The sequence below is a fragment of the Alosa pseudoharengus genome, unplaced genomic scaffold (assembly GCF_046254945.1).
Source record: "Alosa pseudoharengus isolate Yale_2024_CS ecotype anadromous, Long Island Sound unplaced genomic scaffold, YU_APseudo_1.1 YU_APseudo_1.1_scf_8, whole genome shotgun sequence".
Taxonomy (NCBI): Eukaryota; Metazoa; Chordata; class Actinopteri; order Clupeiformes; family Clupeidae; genus Alosa; species Alosa pseudoharengus.
The window spans coordinates 36,751,658-36,772,442 of record NW_027468870.1 but is presented as its reverse complement, the minus strand read 5'-3'; positions in this window follow the sequence as shown (position 1 = coordinate 36,772,442).

Below are 20,785 nucleotides of genomic sequence, written 5' to 3'. Positions count from 1 at the left end.
GTTCAATGTTACCAGTCAACCGATACTAAACGGGTAAAATATTTCTTTGACTCCAAAGGCTCTCCCTGTATCACTTCCACCCATTGGTTTTCTTGTGATGACAGAAAAACTCAGTGTGGATACTTGTCAAAATGAAAAAGAAATAGGCGTACCTAAATTGAAATACCCAACAGAACAGTTTGAAAAGCCAATGCAATTACGCAGTCGTTCACACATTTTGCGCATAGATTCATGAGGCAGTGTCGTAGGCTTCTGTTGTCGGTCCGCACTTCAGCCCAGCTGTTGCTGCGTTTCGCGCTCTCATGTGTGATTGTCGCCTCTTTGCCCATAATGAATGAGCATCCAGCATGCAGATCTCCTTTCGCCTATCTTTGGAGCTTAGACAGCCTACTTGACAGTTTTTCGCTCATCGAACAAGAAAAACGCTAGCCAATCTCTCTCTCTCTCTCTCTCTCTCAGTGGCAGTTGCACTCTCTCCCATGCTCACCTCCCGCAATGAGGTAGAAGAGAAAGTAGCGTAAATGTATTAGCACCATTTCAGAAAGTTTACGAATGCTGCATGTTCATGTTTTGATTAGCCTACGTTGCTACATGCATATTATGCTGCATGCTATTGTTTCGATTCACATTAAAACCAAGCAGATTGTCTTTTTCTCAGATTGAGTAGTATTCAAGATGAATACTGAACAAAAAATACGAATGACACGCGTAAACAAATCAATTAATTAAAGCATAGTAGGCTACCTTCACACATGCACAGAACCCTGATAATAGGCTCACAGATTTGCTTGTCACCATTTTCATTAAGATTAGCCTACGCCAAGGGATGCGGACGGTGGCTTAGGGCCATTGACAACTCTGAAGAGGAGGACGAGGTTTGGAGATGTCAGAGGAGTGAACCAATTTTTGGGGCTGGCAAAACAAAGTGAGTATATATTGCCCTATAGGCTACACAGATTGGAGACTATAAAGCAGTCAGAGAAATTGGCTTTGCAGTTACAAATTCACAAGGAGAAGGAAATCACCGAAGAAGCCAGTAATTATATTGACATCAGGGGAGATTTTAACACAGAGGAAATGGTCAAGTGGAGATGATATTGTCTTAACTGTTGGTGATTATGACAACAACCTCTCAATAGCAAGGGTGAGCTGGCGGTCATGGACAATGCAGCTGTCGGGGTATGGTGGCATCATATCTTTCTCATTTCCAAACAAAGTTACACTGTGTAGCTGCTCTAATCATTGCCTATATGTGTTAATATTGCCTCCTGAGGATTACCCAGTTGACAATTATTCCTAGACCGAATCAAATGCAAATGTGGGTAGTGCTGGAGATGGGGACCTAGGCAAATATTTCCAAGGCATTTGGAAGTCATCTTTCAAAGAGAGGCCTATTACCACATCTTACAAAAATAAAGAAAGAAAAGTGCTGATGTGTCCATATTCACAGATATGTATGCTAATTTCAGATAATGTAACTGATCATACAATGCACAATAATATAGGATGACTAAGAAACGGACTGAATTTAACTTATTAATTATGAACATGTAGAATCGTTGAACATGATCATGAAAGGGAAAGGGGAGGGGGTCCCAGTATGGCTCTATATCACATCTAGCCTAATCAAAACTTGCATATCGAAATAGCTCTTTAACTTAAAGGCAGACCATGCTTTCGTATAATGAGAGAAAACTGGGCTCCGAACCGAAATGGTCAATTCCTCTTAATGTCAGGCTTGACAGGCCTTTTTGAAAGCTCATCCTGATAGCAGTCCTTTGGAGAGATATCCTGAGGACACTCCAGAGCAGCTGTTTAAATCGCCATTGCTATCTGCCTCCGAGGAACCTCACTTATTAAAATTGATTGGCTATTATCCCTATAGACACTGGGCAAGAGCCAGAGACTGGAGGAGAGTTCGCCTCACTGCAGCTAACATTTGTGGAAGGGAGCAGAGAAGGTTTACATGTCATCTATAGTGTAAATTAGTTATTAACTCAGCGTCTGGGCTTGCTATGTGGCCTTTAGGAGTTGTTATATGCATACTAACATGAAAAGTGGTGGCCAAACGGAAACAGGACATACGTAAACATCCATTAGGTGAGTAAGACCTGTTTGCAAACGGGGTGAGTGCTGGAGGCGGTTAATGTAAGCAACCCAGTAGCATGCAGTGCTGAAGAATGTCACTGCATAAACAACAGCTTCCTTTCTTGCCTGAATATTTATGACATTTCAAAGTGCACCTTAAACAATTTCAAAGACATTAAGGGCTGGAGTGACAGTTCATGAACACTAAACTCACTGTTAACAATCTCCAGTACTGAGAGAGTCAGACTCTATTGAAGTCTTTTGACAAATAGACAAGGGTTTTCCCTGATGTCTGACCAGAGAGGTTTGACTTTGCGTGGACTGAAAACTTAATGACTGCCAAAATTCTCTGTAAATTTAAAATTTAGTTGGTGCTAATATATAAGCAGATCCTATGTAACTTAAAATTATATTTGTTTCATCTTGTGACATTTCCAAAATGTCTGTTAGATTTATGATCTGAGAGTGACTTAAGATGTCAAAACATACAGTAAAGTTAGTTTCCCAACATGACATATGTGTTTCATTTTCTCTCAATGATTGAATTCTTCCATTATACACTCAATTTTTATTAATTATAAGTAACAATGACAAATGGTGGATTGGATGAAAAATAACTTTAAAAATAACTATTTGTAAACCTATTTACAAAATGTATCAATTTCAGTACTACATTGTTGACAACAAACAAACAAAATTTTGATGGCTCTTCTCAAAGGGAGATGTCTCAGTGATAACAACCAACAGCAAACTCCAGGGAGGTAACAGTCTCCCCTTTTCCCTCATTTAATTGGGTTGCTGACGAGCCTGAGGGCAAGCTGTCACTCAAAAGATGAGCAGTAATATCCAGCTGCAGAGTGAACCAGTGGATAAGGAGGATGAGAAAGACAGTTAGAGAAGAGAGACAGGTGGGGGAGGGAGGAGCAAGACAGGGTGAAGAAAGAGGAGAAAGGGGGTGGGTAAAACAGGGTGAAGAAACGGGATGAAAGAAAGTGGTCAGTAAGACAGGATGAAGAAAGCAGATAAATAATAGTGACATCTGGTAACACTTCCGGTTGCCTTAGCTCCAGGTCCCTAATGCAGACAGAACAGCACCCTCACCCTTTCAGCCTGTTAAAGCACATGTGAAGGAGGCCTGGCCTGAGGGGTGCACTGGACTCCTGATGTGTCATGATTCACTGTCTACAACTATCACTTCATTTCAGAAATGCCTACAGGACGATAGCTCTTCTGTTAACTGTTAATCTAAACTGTTTCTGTAATCTTACAAGAAAACATGCCTTGCATTCAGCCAGATCTGCACAGCGCTGGAAGAAGTTGAATGCGCCCCCTGATTTGACGCTACCGCAACACGAAGCCAGGCAATTTCCTTCCTTCAGATACAGGTCTTTTTATAAACTCTCAGTGTTAATGCAAAAACCGGTCTTGCTCAAAACAACACTAATTAACATAATTTTGCTCTTAATCAAATGTGTGAACTTGATAACTACCGTGAATAGACCCTAGGTTGTTTTTATTCCCGAGTTACACTTTAAGTCTTAAATACAATAAGTACTATAAGAAGCGTTGATCTGTCAGGGTGTGTGGACCAGGAGTTAATGAGGCGTGTCTGGGTGAATGAGACGTTTCTCTGTTACATTTCTTTTTAAAATTTGAGCAAACCCTTCTGACATCTGGCCCTCTATGTGCCTGTATGCTTCACTTCATATTTTTTATAAAGACCTGCCCAGGAATACATCATAATTACTTTAATTGATTTCTACGTGAAAACAAACCATTCAGTAAGCGACAGCTAGCTTGGTGTTGTTCACCTTATATAACCCTGATGACCTCATCAGTGAACAAAACAAACAAAACAAGGGACTATTATTAACTCACAGTGATTGATCTTGTTGATGACCACAGCGCAGGAGTCGCTCGGCTGGAGTCTAGACTCAGCTTGAGAGCTGGACTGTTCTCTGAAAAGCACTTATGAGTGCGACACACATTGATATGCTTGTGGTGCACTTCAGTGTGCTCTCCTGCCATGGCCATGGAATGGGTGTGCGGCATATGTGATCATGTGCATGCGTGAACTGAATGGAATCACTTCATTTCCCTGGTCATGCTACCAGAGCCCATAAATAATACAGTCTATTTACAAGCCAAACACTAACTTCAATCTGGAAAAAAGTCTAAAAATGTAAAAATAAAAAAGAAGGTTTCCAGATCCAGGTACTCAAGTGGATTCGAACATTGGAACAACTTTATTTTAAAAACTTTATTTTGTGTAATGTACCTGCCACATGCAACAGGGTGGGCAGTGTGACCTGCCGAGCGTGTCAGCTGTGAACTGAAGTGTTTCAAACACTCCTCAATATAAAACACACACACAGACACACACACACACACACACACACACACACACACACACACACACTATGGATTGGTATATGTTTGCTGTAATAGAAGACATCACTGTCTCTCTGCAGTGTATTTGGTGGGTTTGGAATTATTGCCCTGCTGCCACTGAACCCCAGCAATCAGCTTCTGTAATAAAGTCCTAATTGTGTACGGAGTGGTGTGTGCTGGCAGCCGGCCCTGTAACCATATGGAGGAGAGTTGAGGGAATGAAGAAGAAGAAGGACGATGTCTCAGGTCACTCTGATCATTCGGAGGCTTTCCGGGATTCAGTCTCTGGACAAAAACAAATTATGAGCGATTGTGAGAATATAAGTTGAATAGTGGATGAGATGAGATGACAAGAGCTCGCATGAGGTTTTAACTAAATGGTTACAAATTGCCTCTGTCCAAGGTGCTGAAGGTGCCATAGATTTTGGTACAAAGACTGCCAATTCTGCCCAAATTGATATTCCTTAAGGTTAATGTGGACCACTACTGCCTGCATAGAATCATTTATTTGCATTTATTTCACGGACATGCATTCAAGGGAACAAAGACACACTGGCTTGTGGCTAAACTGCCCCCTGCAATGTCCAGATAATAATTAGTATCTGGACATGCCAGGGAAGCGTTGTCACATTAATACCACACTGTGGCTCCTTTGTGTCTGTGTGAGTGTGTCATATGCCATATAATTTGCCAGCCACCCTGTTTACGCACACTTGGCGCTTCTATTTACATGCAGAAGAGGGCTCAAGAGGGGTGAATCATATGCATGAGAATACAGTTCTGACTAAACTCTGTTGGAAGGCACTCTGTAGATCTGTAGGAGATCTGTATGGAGCTTGTACTTCCATCATAATAATGATGCACATGTGCTGAGTAGTCAAAGCAAACAAATCTGACACAGGCTCTGCAGGATTTGTAGCTCATAAAGTATATATTTAATTGTCAGAATAGGGGAACTATATTCTGCTATTACCCCTGAGCGATTAGTACTGTATGTTAAAACAATTGTTGAATAAATGAGCTGAAACTGTGTATACATTTACTTTTTAGTAAAAGCTATTACCCAAAGTGACAATGAGAGCTCAGTTAATATTTGCTTTCCCTGGAATCAATGGAACTGATGGAAAGCCTGTAGCTGAAAGTATACCACACACCATTACCCAAAGAAAGCTGCACGAACCATTGCATGCTTTGGCTGGTCAAGCATGTGTATTCATTGAAACACGCCGTGCCTTAAAGCCTTTAAGCTGCACAGTGGTATCGACAGTAGTCCAGGACACACCATAACACCTTAGAGAGTGAAACAATAACGCTTCACCCTCTGTCATGCCAGTTCTGCTGCCTCAACCGTCTCTTCAGATCAAGTCTGCCGATCATGCAGTGCAGCCCTGGAAGATATGAGGGATGGAGAGACAGAAATAAGGAGTCAAAGAGGAGTAATGCCAATGGCATGAGAGAGATAAACACACACAGAGAGCCGGCGTCCATATCTAAATCAGTCAGTCAGTCACACACGGACTCCACGCACACACACACACACACACACAGACAGACACAGACACACACACACACACATGAAGAGATAGGGATAATTGTTATCATTGTTTGAAACCCTATATTAACCCTGAGAAGACAGGAAATCCAAGCCCATTCTAATGACTGGGCAAAGGATGGGAGCACACTGATGCAATAATGCAGCTTTATTGCTATAAGATGGAGAGCACTGAGTGCAAGGCGCACCAGATCACAGAAAAATCATAATTCAGTGGCACTTCTGGTTAGTCAATTAAAGTCATATACATACGTACATTCATATTAATTTGTACACAGAAAGATTAGCCATATTGACTTTGCTAGGTCACCATGAAGGTATATGAGAGAAAAAGGAAAAAGCAACCCAAATGGTGTAAATTTAGTTCTGGTTATATTTCTAATAATTCCATATTCTAATTTTCCTTTAATGCCCACTCTGATAATGTTGACACTTTTCTTCCCCCGAGACCCAATTTTGGTAAGGGGGTCACAGTTAACTGCTCCCCGTGGTTTACTGATAGGTTTGTTGGAAGCACTTGAAGAGCTCTATTCTTCCTTTAACACCCTCCACAGAATGCCCTTCAAGTAAATGAGGTTGGCTAGATTGGGGCAAGGACTACCAGGTCACCCCACTCAGTATTGCCACAATCAGTAATAGAAAACTGCTCTTGGTTTTTCTGGGTCTCCACAAATATGTGGAGGGAGGCCGTATAATCAAAGCCCTTTTAGGCAAGTCCCTCCACTCGGCGGACATATTGCAACGCACTTCGAGCACAATCTATTCGGGCAGAACTGCGTGTGCGCAAGGCTTTATGGCACCAACCTCGCTCCAGCAGTGAGATTACAACACATGATTGTTACGATGTATTCACATTACCACAGGATTGGCGCGATATATTCACATGTCAACTTTTGGCCGTGGAAGGGGTGGGATATGTGTAGACAACAAACTAATCCCATGCCTTTCTGAGGATTGTTTGAGTGCTGTGACTCCTCATTAGAAAATATCTGGTATTCCCAGAGAACTTCTGAACACAAACATCATGGACAGCAGGGGAAAACATACGGAGGAAGTAGAGTTGGGAATAAAACATTCTGCTGGCATTCTGCTAATGTTAATAGTACAACAAGGACTCTCACCTTGGCCTTTCCCAACATTTTCTATTCTGTCATATAGGCACTGATATGAGCCTACAAAGCACAAAGAGAAGAGACAGAGAGGAAGAGAGAAATAGAGAGAGAGAGGAGTGAGGAAGTTGTTTTCCCAGAGGATGTGCAGCTGGACATTGTGGGAGTTGTGATCCTGATATTACATTTAAAAATAATTGCAATAAATTACAGAGGACGTTACACTGCTTTATTATTTTAAGTAAATGTATGAACATTGCTGTACATATTTCCATATCTAAATTGAATTTCACTACAATTTAGCTTTATGTGATTTAATTTGTTTCCATAAAATAATGATCCTTCCATGAAAATGGCATAACAGTTCTAATATGTCTTAGCAAATATACAGTATTTGCCATTATATCTGTGTAATACAATTACTAGATTAGTTTAGAGAGAGATAAGACAGACAGTAGACCATATTGATTACTCAATCAGGTCTGTTATTTGATAGTCTTGTCAGATTTCACACTCTGCAGGCCTATTCTTCTTGATGCTGTTTTGAGAGTGCTGCTGAAGCTTTTCTGTTGCTTAAAGGTCTCCAGCATGATGAGGCTGAATCAATAATATTATCACTTGACTGATTCACCGCTCAATATCTCATTACTTTAAAGACAACGATCTCAGGTTTAAAAGATGATGCCAAACAACAGCTGAGCCGACCAAGTGTGTTAGACTCAAACTGTAGGAAATAAATCAAGTTTGAACAGAGAAGCATCCTCTTCCTTGGTGGTATTTTATTCTGTTGTGGAAGACTTACAGTTTTCTCATGGGCCCCTACGCATTTCTCTTAGGGTAGTCAGATAAAGAAGTTATCTATTATTCTGGTTTGCAATGACCAATAATAGCAATTTAAAGGACCAATCTTCCATCACCGTAGCCACCTTAAAAATACATGTAGTCAGTTAGTTTTCCACTTTCTAAAAGAAAAAAGTTCAATAAAAGGGCTCAGACTTGGATTGGATATTCCTAAATCACTCCAGGCTAGCCATAATGTCCCCATAAGCAACCTCCTTTGCCACTTTGTCAATACATTGCTAATGGCATTCTGAAGCTTGTATCCCAAAGGGAGTTAAACAGGCAATGGAAATGTGCAAGACAAAAGCATGTAGTAGGCTGTACCGTACAAAATTAAAAGCGATATTGAAATTATTGACATCTTTGCTTGGACTTTGCATCTAGAACTCATCATGTGTTTATGGGAATTTTGACCATTCTTCCAGAAGCGCAATTGTGAGGTCACACACTAATGTTGGACAAGAAGGCCTGGCTCTCAGTCTCCGCTCTAATTCATCCCAAAGGTGTTCTATCGGGTTGAGGTCAGGACTTTGTGCAGGCCAGTCAAGTTCATCCACAGGGCAATTCCATGGAAAATTGAATGGAACGGTGATTAAACTTTTTTTTACCAGATCTACTTCATAGATGTCCTGTTATTCAGAATTAATAGCCACCCCACCAGCCAATTAGAAAAGAGTATTTCTTCTCTCCAGGTGATAAAGTGTATATATATTCGTCAAAGACAGGTTGAGATAATCAGCATCAAATATTTCATAATGGTCTGTCTTTGCTTTGGACAGATTGGACAAAGGGTGAAAAAGAGGGGACATGTTGTTCAGCTGTCAGACGGGGTAATGGCTCCGCCCCACTGAGCTGTGAGTCCCCACTCACTCCAGCGCTCACCGGACTCCATCCTGCCCTGCAGGAACACGAGAGGCCAGATTAGAGACGGTAGCAGGAGGCAAGACTGCACAGTTCAGTTTACCTCAGCTTTGTCGAGTGCTCAGATGGATTACTAAATAGATACAACAGTGAATTGCTCTTCCACATACATAGAGGTCTTCACAGCCCTCTCTCAGGAGCACAGAGATGATATTTCATTCAAACTTGAGATGCTTCACCATGGCATTGCTGTCTGACTCTGAACTCTTCGACAGAAATTGTGTTGAACTGTTTGTATTCATCAGACAACGAACAGCACAGTGGTACTCCATCTATGGCTCAAGCAAATATTCTCCACTTGGAATGGAAAGTTACACTTTAACCCTTTTCTAACCTTTCTGTTTGTCCACTGAATCGTGAGGAGCAATAGCCCCTTCCAGCAGCTGTGACACAACCATTTGTAAGCTGTTGCCCCTCCCTGCATTGGCATAATGCAATGAGCAGCAAAACACAATTAAAATGTAAACAAGGAGAGGGAGAGGCAGTGGAAGAGGCAGTCAGCAGAGAGGGACACTGCTCATCCTTAGAAGACTGATAATGCGTGACTGAAAGCCCATCTGGTACAGAGAGAGGCAGTAAGAAACTGATCCCACCAGAACCGTAGATTAAAGAGGACTAGCTGCACAGGAGAGGCCCTAGCATCCACTCTCTTTCTTCTGTGTAGTCCTGTAAATATTATTTTATTATATTTTGTTGTGTTATGTACTTCCAGTGTCATCCGTTGTCGCACTCGCAAACAATAGAACACAAGTGCTTTTTTCAGCAGAGTCTAGGCTATTCAGATCTCCATCATTTCATGTATTAGTACTAGCATTGATTTTATTAAGATTTTTAAAGAATTCAAATATAAAAAGCGTATTATAAAAATTCTTATATTTCAACATGTATCTCACCACAGCAAGCTCATAGCTCTACATGCATTTCATGTGTGTTTAGGGCAGACTGTCCTGAATCGGGCAATATAATTGCCATGTTGGAGGGATACTCTGGGGCTGAGCAATTAACAGAAATATGTGGTGTGTAATTTTTTATTTAGTGATGAAAAATGACCTTTCTCCGCTCCATATCTGAGACACAAACTGATCTGACCTGATTTGACCCGAGGTTGCGTGTTAGCCTGTTTGCCTATGGTGAATGCACTCATAATGATTCTCAACTTTTTACTGCATTGCCATGAACAAAGTAAAGGCAAAAAAGGTGTTTCTTTGTTGAACAAATTGGGATGCAATGTGAGCCTTGAATTGGATGCCATGCAGGAATTTACTAGGATTGCAAAACCGGATTATGAACATGCTTTGCCATAGAGAAACACACAATAGCGTTGGATTATAAACATGCTTTACCACAAGAACAGACAAAAATGTGGGGTAAGTCCAGCTATATTAAGTTATTATTTTGCTGTCACTTCATCTGTTTTATAACCCAGAAGGATGTACTTGGTATCAAATGATAGCTCTGAGTCTCCTCTTTCATCTGACATGCGTGGCATATCTATGTGAAGAGACTATCTCTCCACCCATTACATATTCCATATGTATGGGGAATTGATCTACCGGATCGTGTAACGTGGATACTTCTTTAAGACACACCGGTGGCACCGGCCACGCCCTCGATTAGTGTTGTTTAAAACACCTGTGCTGGCGTGAGGTTAGTGATTAAATATTGATCGACACACGCCTCCGAGCGGCGTAGAGGTGGAGAGATAGTCTTTTCACTCAGGGAACAAAGGTTACACCCGTAACCGAACGTTCTCTATCGTATCGAGACTATCTCTCCACCCATTACATATTCCATATATATGGGGAACCTCTGTAAGACACACCGTGAGGAGTCAGTGCAAATCAGGCACCCGCGTAAATAGATAGATAGATAGATAGATATATAAATGAATGAACGATTTACACTATTTACAACCCCCAGGCTTGTGAGCACTGCCAGACGCAAGTGTTCCTACCTTCGACCCAGTCGCAAGATGCTATCCTGGGCTTACCAGCCCTGCAAGATGCAAGGGCATAGTGGAGAGGTGAAGGTTGCTCAACCCCCCCGCCAGACGCAAAAGAGGTTGAGGTAACAAAAATGGACAGCCCCTAGGGCCATAGAAAGGAAAAGGAAGTTTAAACCCCAGGTGCTCCCAACACCCGCTCCCCAAAAGACGGGCTGGCTGCCACATTAAGGGAATAATACTTTGCAAAAATTGCTGGTGTTGACCATGTAGCAGCTGTACAAATGTCCTGCAAGGAGGCACCTCGCCATAACGCCCATGAGGCTGCCGTACCCCTAGTTGAGCGAGCACGGATCTCTGGTAGAGCCGGCCCTTCCGGCATAGGCCCGTTGTATGGCTTCCACCACCCACCGGGAGAGTGTTGATTTTGAGGCTGGATCCCCCAAGCGTTCCGGCTTAAAACATACAAACAGCTGATCTGTCTTGCGCACTGCCTCTGTGCGCTTCAAGTAGGCTGATAGTGCCCTGACAGGACATAGAACCGAGGCCTGAAGCCCACTGTCGCCATCTGCTTGAGTGGGAGGCAATGAACGTAGGTTGATAACTTGGTTTAGGCTCATGTCACTACAAACCTTTGGGAGGAAGGCAGGGTTTGGCCGAAGAGTGACACCAGTACTACCTGGCGCAAACCTACAGCAGTCCTGATGGACAGATAGAGCATGTAGCTCACCGACCCTCTTTGCGGAGGAAACTGCCAGAAGCAGAGTGATCTTAAGCGATAGCCACTTGAGTTCTACAGAATCGACCGGTTCAAAAGGGGGTCATCGGAGTGCTTTCAGCACCCTATCCAGATCCCACTGGGGCACACCTGGAGATCTCTTTCGTGGCATACACCGTTGGGCCCCTTTCAGAAATTGAGAAATAAGTGCACAGCAGCGTTCAGGTAGACTACGGTTTCCTACTCTAGTCTCGATGCCTTGATAGCAGCTACCATACCTCTGAGGGTAGCAGCAGACTTCCCTTGCTCCAACTGTCCTCGCAGAAACTGAAGAATATGCTGTGAAGTGGATTCAAGGGGGTCCACCTGATGGGTTTCGCACCAAGATGTGAATCTGCCCCAGCGAAAGGCGTAGGCTGCCCGGGTCGATTGTGCCCTTGCCGACTCCAATGTTTGGATTACTGGGTCTGAGAGGCCTAGGGCCTGAAACTCTGCCCTTTCAGGGGCCACGCCCACAACCTCAGGCCCCGTGGGAATGGGTGAAACAGGGACCCCTGTGCTTGTGTCAACAGATCCCTCCGAATGGGGAGCTCCCAAGGGGTACCATTCAGAAGCAGAACAATCTCTGAGAACCACAGCATGTGAGGCCAGTTCGGGGCTATCAGGATTACGTCCGCACTCCCGGTCCTGATCCTCCATAAAAGAGGATGAAGAAGGCCGAAGGGGGGAAAAACATAGAGCAGACCCAGAGGCCACTGATGGGCCAGAGCATCCATCCTTAAGGGCGGGTCTTCCCTCCTCAGAGAGAAGAACATGGCACAATGAGTCGTCTCCCTTGAGGCAAACAGATCTGCTATGGCGACCCCAAAGCGTTGCCATATCTGCGAAACCACCTCTGGATGGAGTCTCCACTCCCCTGGCTGAGGCCCTCCCCTGGACAACAAGTCTGCTGCAGTGTTCAGGGAGCCTGGTAAGTACGTGGCCCTCAGGGACAGAAACCGTGGGTAAGCCCAACTCCACAACTCGTGGGCCCGGCGTCCTAGGATGGGAGAGCCAAGCCGCCCCTGCCTGTTGACATAAGCAGCTGCCGCTGTACTGTCGGTTTTGACTAACACATGGTGGCCCCTCAAGCGTGGGAGGAAACTTTGGAGTGCAAGGCGAATTGCTGTCAGTTCCAGTGCATTGATGTGTTGGCCCAACTGTTTGCCACAGACACCTCTGACCCCGAATCCCGCATGCACCGCCCCCCAACCTTCTTGTGAGGCATCCGTTGCCAGTAGTTGGCGATGCGTCACTGGGCCCAGCCTGCTGCCTCTCTCCAAGTTCCCTGGGTACCTCCACCATTGGAGAGCAGTGGAGAGACGCCGCGTCACCCGAACTCTGGCTGACGAGGGGGACTGGGGGTTCAGACCCAGACTCAGAAAGCAACACTGTACTGGCCGCATATGCAGCAAGCTGAGAGGAACCACATGAACAGTAGCCGCCATCAGACCCAACAGGCGGAGACATAGTCTCCAGCTCACCTTCCTGTGAGGGCGAAAGAGAGAGAGACAGGACCTGATGGTCTCCTTCCGCACCGGAGTCAGGGAGATCTGAGCAGCCCTGGAGTCCAGAGTCGTACCTAGGAACTTGATGACCTGTGATGGCTCCAGTTTGCTTTTTCTTACATTCAGACGAAGCCCTAGGCTTAGAATATGTTGTAGCAGCCTGGATATGTGTTCGCGGCACTGCTGCTGTGACTGTGCACATAGCAGCCAGTCGTCCAGATAATTCAAAATCCGGATGCCTTGCCGGCGGAGGGGACCAAGGAAGGTGTCCATGTACCTCGTGAAAGTGCGGGGTGCCAGTGAAATTCCAAAAGGCAGGACCATGAACTCGTAAGTCCTGCACCCGAGTCGGAACCGGAGGAAGCGCCAGTGCCCCCTCCAAATGGGAATTTGAAAATAGGCGTCCTGGAGGTCGATTGTAGCGAACCAATCGTCTTGGTTTATGGCCTGACGCACTCTTGGAATTGTGAGCATCCTGCATCGAAGGGGGCGCAGATATTTGTTTAGGCCTCTCAGATCCAGCACTGGACGAAGACCGCCGTCCTTTTTAGGATGAGAAAGTAGTGTGAGAAGAACCCCACCTGCTGGTCGGTCTTCCCCACCTCCCTGATGGCACCTTTGAAGAGGAGTGTGGCCACTTCTTCCTCCAGTATCTGCCTGTGTCCCCCGCCTCGCACTGGTCGCTGAGGGCCGGGTGGAGAGAGTAGAGGTGGGTGCAAAAATTGAAGTCGATACCCTTCGGTCATGGTAGAAAGGACCCATGGGCTTGCCCCTAGTGCTGCCCAAGCTTTGGCTCGGCCCGACTGAAGGCCTGGGCAGCTGAGGCACTGCGCACCGTCAGGACTGAGGTGGCGGCCATTGATGCCCTTGGCGACGGCCAGCCCCTCTCCGTCTACCCTGGCGCTGAGTGGTTTGCCCGCGATGGTATTCCAGCCTATGCCTAAGGTCTCCTGGGCCCCAGCCAGGTTGAGATGGTGGGGCCTGGGGCATCTGGGCTCGGGGGTATCGACCCCTCTGGCGAAAGGCTGATGAGCCTGCTAACTCATGGGCATAGCGCCTCGCTGCTTGGGCCTCCTGTAGCATCGTCAATGCACCAGAGCCGAACATGGCAGAGGGTTCAACCGGCAACCCGACAAGAGAACTACGGTCTGTCAGCTGAAGCCGGGACTGTGATAGCCACAGATGACGCCTTGCCACCCAAAATGCAGCCATAGCTCCCCCTGCTGCCACAGCCTGTTCTTTCATTGCTGTTGCAAGGAGGGAAGAGACGAGCCGAACCTCCTCCATTGACTCCTCAGTGCCACGAGATAAATGCCGGAGGTACAGTGACAAAATAGCTGCAGTGTTGGCCAGTTTCGTTTGAACCGCTATTGCACTGTGCACCCTAAGCAGCAAGCTGTCCATTGTCTTGCAGTTCCTACTCGGGCAGCTTGTCCGACTGCGCTGATGATACGAAAGCAGTCAGTGACTGATCAAGTGGCGGAGGACGATCGCAACCAATGCGCCCGGCCCTGCTGACATTGGCTAGCCGCCGGCTGACAGAGGACCATTGTCGTGGTGCTGCTGGTGAGCTGAACTGTGCCAAGATCACAGCTTCAAAGTCCGGCAGGAGGGGGACCCCAGCCGACACTGGCCGAGATGCATCCTCCTCCTCAAACCAAGATGGAGGGGGGTGTGTGTCCTCAGGCAACGTGAGCTCTAAGGCCATTGCTGCCCGGCCCAGAACCTCTCTGAGCTGGGAAACTGCTGGTAGCTCTGGCGGCTCTGGCCCGATTTCGGCCGATGGGCTTCCCTGACCTGCTGCCATCATACTCTGTCCATCAGAAGGAGACAGAGAGAGCACGTCAACATCAGAGTCCTCACCCATATGTGTTTCAAGGAGAGGCTCCTCCGCCGTGGGTGTACCCTGGGAGGAGAGCGCATCGCTTGGGAGCATCACCATCACCAGGCGGGGTCGTTTACCCATAAAAAAATGGAAATGGGCCTCCCGGAAGGGCATTATAAAACAATCCATGCATGTCGCTGGGTTATTCCTTGCGGCCTCAGAATGTCGGAAACCCAAGCACCTAATACATTTGTCATGTCCATCTTCCATGGGCAATGTAACTGTACATGCCACACAAGCGTGAGTGGGAGGATTGGCCATAGCCAGATCCTTTCAGTGCACTGTTTAGAATACACTTACCTGTTTGATTGTCGTAAACAATATTTCCTTTTTTTTTATCCCAGTTTTACCATTTAATACAAAATGAGACCTTGCGTGGTGTTTTTTACGCCACGTCTGGCCACAAGGGTTTGCTTACCACAAAGTTTGTGTGAGCTTATGCAGCTATGGAGTCTGCGCGTTCGCAGCTCATATGCACCATCTCGCGGTCTGTGACAGGTGGAGGAAAAGCAGGCAATTTCCTGGGCCTCGCACCCAGTCTCCTCGGCCGCGTTAACCACACAACGTGTGTAATACGCCGTACGGAGAAACTTACCCGATAGTAGCCTAGTTCAGACGGAGAACAAACAAGCTGATGCCTGCCTTGTATGCAATCCGTCGTTCGGACTGGCTACCTGATTGGAAACAAAGTCGCAACAGTAAGGAGAATGAATGGATACAACCACCAGAGAGAAAGCCTTGCGACAGTTCTCCCACTACTCATCTGCGGCTTCAGCGGCAGGCAAGAGGCTGTTGTACCATTAACGTTAATTGGGTTATTAATTATTCTTACCTTGTCTTCGAGTCACGCACGCACGTCCGTGTGGAGATCAAAAAAGCACTAAGGGACCGTTCGTTATTTATAAACGGGGTCACCGGAGGGATTTTGAGGGCTTCAATCAAAAGTTGCATGACCATCCCCTGCCTGCAAGAAAATTATCAACGACCCTCCAGCAGCCTTTTCAAAAAAGACATGACCCTCTCTGGCCAATTGTCATACCTTTCCCCCACGCTATAAATCGCTATGAAAACACATCGACTTAAGCTGTCTTTCTAAACTCACCCTCTGCTTTCTGATCTTACACATCACACTTCACCAAGATGGTGGCCATTTCAGTAGATTTACTCACTAACATTGTTGTGGAAACACAATAAGCATGGAAACTAAATGCACACTTCCTGCAACTGCATTAGCCTACTTGAAATAAGTTACTCCTCTAGTCAGTATTCACATGAAATAAAACAATAAAACATTGAGACCATTCAACAAAGCACACTGGGTAATAACAAATTCAACACATGAACTTGTTGCTATGGACTCATCTCTAGGCTTCCTCAGTCATTGTAAAGTTGCCGAAGCTGAACATTATCCAAAACTCAATTTCAGATGAGCGTCAATTTGGGAGCTTGCTACTTCCTTCTCAAATGACTTGAAAAGGCCGTTTGCACAATTTCACAAATAATCACAGGGACCGAAAAATACCTAACATGCCAACTTTTTCCGGGTTTAGGCCTATCATTTTAACTTTTCCCCGCTGTCTATCCGTTTTAATATTTTCCCGTAGAATATCCCATATTACTGTAATACTCTCATAACATTAGTCCTGCATTCCGGCCTGTCTCTGTCTTGTCCTGTTGTTACCCCTTGCCCTTCCAGAGAAACAGATGTATTCAAATCATCGTTTTGCTTGCTTGAATGCGAACTCAGAGTGATGTTAACCTACAGGCCTATTTAAGTTAACAACGTGGTTCATTGGCGCTTGCAGTGTTCGGCCGTAGGCGCACCTGCCAGGCTAAGAGCCAAAGAAATCCCCCTGTATATTCACTCCAAGTTGGTCTACCATAACTTACCAACTCTACACTGTAGACCATAAACTGGCTATTTATATGAGCAATGTATTTGTTCAACTTTATAAAGCAGAATTACGCACTGCTACTTGGAACGTAACACATTTTTTTGGCAGGAGAGAGAATGACAGCGATTAACAAATTGCACTTGTTGCTGGTTACCAATAAATACTATATATTTTTTTGCAAACAACAAAAACAGAAAGGATGGAGACAGCAAAGCTAGAGATGGGCAGGAACAAGGTCAATTGGTAGAAATGCTTGTCAAAACGTTAGGAGCTGGATGTGTGGATGAATGAAGCACAAGTATGCTTTATGTTAAGCATGCACACTGTTTAAAGTTAGGCTACACGGTAAACTACAAGTAAACCAAAGTTAAATTTAGCTTTTTTAGGGCTGGATAAAGTTGACCAAATGGATATAGGCTGTAGGCGTGAATAAAGTAGGCTACTTATTTGTTGCTCCAACCCTTCCAACGTTAATGGGGACGGATGTTGACATTTTCCGTATTTTGCGTGAGAAACCCGGGAAATCTCCCTTATTTTCATTGTTCAATGTTGACAGAGCTATGGAACGAAAGAGAACGTTATATGGCGACAGAAATCAACAATCAAACAAGCCACTTTGATTTTTTGCTGTTTTCATTAATACAAAAGATGGGTGACCCCCCCTCCTAGATAAAAAAAAGTTAGGTGACCCTCCCCTCAACAAAGAATAAAAAGACATGACCCTCCCCTATTTTCCTCCGGTGACCCTGTTTATAAATAACGAACGGTCCCTAACCTCACGCCAGCACAGGTGTTTTAAACAACACTAATCGAGGGCGTGGCCGGTGCCACCGGTGTGTCTTAAAGAAGTATCCACGTTACACGATCCGGTAGATCAATTCCCCATACATACGGAATATGTAATGGGTGGAGAGATAGTCTCGATACGATAGAGAACAACCGTTACATGCCAGGACTTCAGAGGACCTCAGAGATTGGATGTCATTGAACCTCTCTCGGAGGGATCACTTTCTTCTTTCTCAATAAAAGAACAAGGTGTTTTGGCATTAATCTTTGTCCCTTATTTCCCAATCTAATGAAGTTCAGTTGTCAGAAAATGGATGAGCATGAAATTCAAAATTGAAGGTGATTAACTTTCCATTATGCCTGGCTGTGGGAGTCATGTTTGGGAAACAGAAAATGTGGCCAGGCTGATTAACAGATGTACCAGCTGAAGAAAAGTAATGCATTAGGGAAAAGATTCTGAGGCATATTGGATGGTTGCTGTCAGCCATTTGGCTACTATGCTTTGTGTGGAGCGAAAGCACTTACACACAGCCATTTGCAATGCCTTATCTCTTTTTATACCATCCTCCCACTAAGTATACACCAACCACCTACACATGAATTCACCGGAACACAGACATGCACACACACACACAGACACAAACACACACACACACACACACGCACACAGGAAGACAGACATGTGCGCATGCACACACACACACACAGAAAGAGAGAGAGAGAGAGAGAGAGAGAGAGAAGCTGTACGTGTGCAAGACCTACCAAGTTTCCATTTATGGAAGACAGACTGCACACAATGAGCTGCAGATAGACTCCAGGCTTGTGCAAGTTAAGTGATCTACAGGAGTACAAATCGATACCGCATGACAGACTTCACCTGACTTCTATCTGAATGCCTGACCTTCATGCCTCTGATATACTGCAGAAACAAGCAGATTGATATTTCTACATACTTGGAAAGCAGTGATGAGCCATGGCCATTAAAACATCTGGCTGACATACACTGAGAAATGAGTGGCTAATATAGAAATGTACCAGTCTGGCCAATGTGATTAACTTCATAATCACAGAGAATGAGAGACAGATTTACAATCATGAGTGGTCACTGGTAGAAGCTCATTTTGATTAAATCCTGAATGAATTTGTCCTGAGGAGAAAGGAAATTACTGATATCAACCAGATCATAAGTAAGTGTTGTAATGCATTGTAATGAGGAAACAGCATTCGAAACAGATTTGTGATGTGATTTTATAAATCTGTCACAGTTTTGCCACACCTCACGCGGTTCACAAAGGACCGGTGCTTTGGAGCAAAAGCTGATTACGTAAAGTGCAGAAGGTGACAAATAGAGAAAGTGCTCTGTTTGTCAGTGGGTTTGCGATTATTTCAATTTTACAATGAACTTTGACCTCTACTATGCTGTCCTGTCTTTGTTGTTTGTTTAATCCTTCCCAGCTTCATCCGAGCCTGCTTTTGACATACAGTAGGCCTAGTACAAGGGTGGCAAACTGCGGCCCGTGGGCCGGATCCGGCCCGCCAAGCACTTTCATCCGGCCCGCCGAGCATTTCATTTGGTTATCAGGCTGCTTGCTATTTTTTTCCTGCGATAGAGACAACGTTTGTTTGCTTTACTGCAAACTGCTTTTCACTCTCCTTAGAGAACATTATGTCAATGTCAAAACATCATGTTAAATAGAGATAACATCATGTTAAATTAAGTTAACTCTTAGTTATCTCCTTTGCAGCAGATCTAACGTGAACATTATGCGATCCATTTAATTGGGAACGCGTCTGCACTCAGAGGGAGAGAGAGCCGCAGGTTCCAGCTGGCTTGTCATTGTTGATAATTGATATCTCCTTCTTATAAGAAACTTTTAAAAGGAAATCATGAAGGCAACAATAGTTCCCACTACTGACCATTAAAAAACTGTGAGAGGGCCCAGCCGTAGGTACAGCACTAGCCATAGCGGAGCAGGCAGAAGATCATTGAGAAAATATAGCTGCAAGCAGCAATGAGGGGGCCAAGCAGAATAGGCCGGAGTAGCCACGGTGACAAGATAGAACTCAGCAGACACCCGGGATCAACAGGGCTGAAACAGGGCTGAGTATTGCCACCGCCTCCGCCAGTCAGCCCCCCCTACCTAATCACCCCAGCCCATCCCACCCCTTCCTGCCCTGCCCTGCCCTTGCACGCACGCATTAGAATTAACTGGATGGAACATGTTGTCATCAGTTTCACATCAAAAAATAAAAGATTGATAAAACACATCAGCAACTACACATCAAAATGCAATATTGCTAATTGCTGCACCCCCTACAGCCAACAACCCCCTACAACCAATTTTTTTGAGCGTCCTCCTAATGGGGTCATGAATCTATGTAGTAAGTTTTGTTATGATACATGGCAGGGTTGCTGAAATATGAGCTCACTTCCTGTTTGGCGGCTTCACCACCAATTTCGATTGGCTGTTACGGGCGAATGCTTTTGTCAGTTGTTCCAGAGAGCAATATATTGATAGGATATGGTCTGAAGATGGTCTGTGCCACTGTTGGTGAAGATCAGATGAAATTTGCGACCTGTGAAAACGTGTACCTGTTTTTGATTAAATCCAATATGGGTCCTGAGTCCATGGACTAAGTTTGGTTATGATAGATGAATGGGTTGCTGAGATATGAGCTCACTTTCTGTTTGGCGGCTTCGCCGCAAATTTCGATTTGCTGTTACGCGCGAACGGTTTTAGTTCCGAAGACAAAAAGCAATGCATTAATGAGGCATGGTCTGTAGATGATATCTGTGAAGTTTGGTGTCGATCGGACAAAATTTGTGACCTCTGATACGTTTTAAGTGATTTTGATGAAATCCAAAATGGCGGAAAATCCATCATGGCGGAAAATGACGTCATACTCGACGTCGTTGAACTCGACTTGGTCCAAGGATTCCAATGATACCTCATTTTTGACAATCGGGTCAACAGGTCAGATGTTACGTGCGAGGTGCCGACATGAAACTTGGTGACATGAATCATGGGACTGTCCCTTCTCAGTGTGCCAAATTTCACAACTTTTCACCAGACGGTTCTATGGGCTGCCATTGACTTCAATGGCGGAATA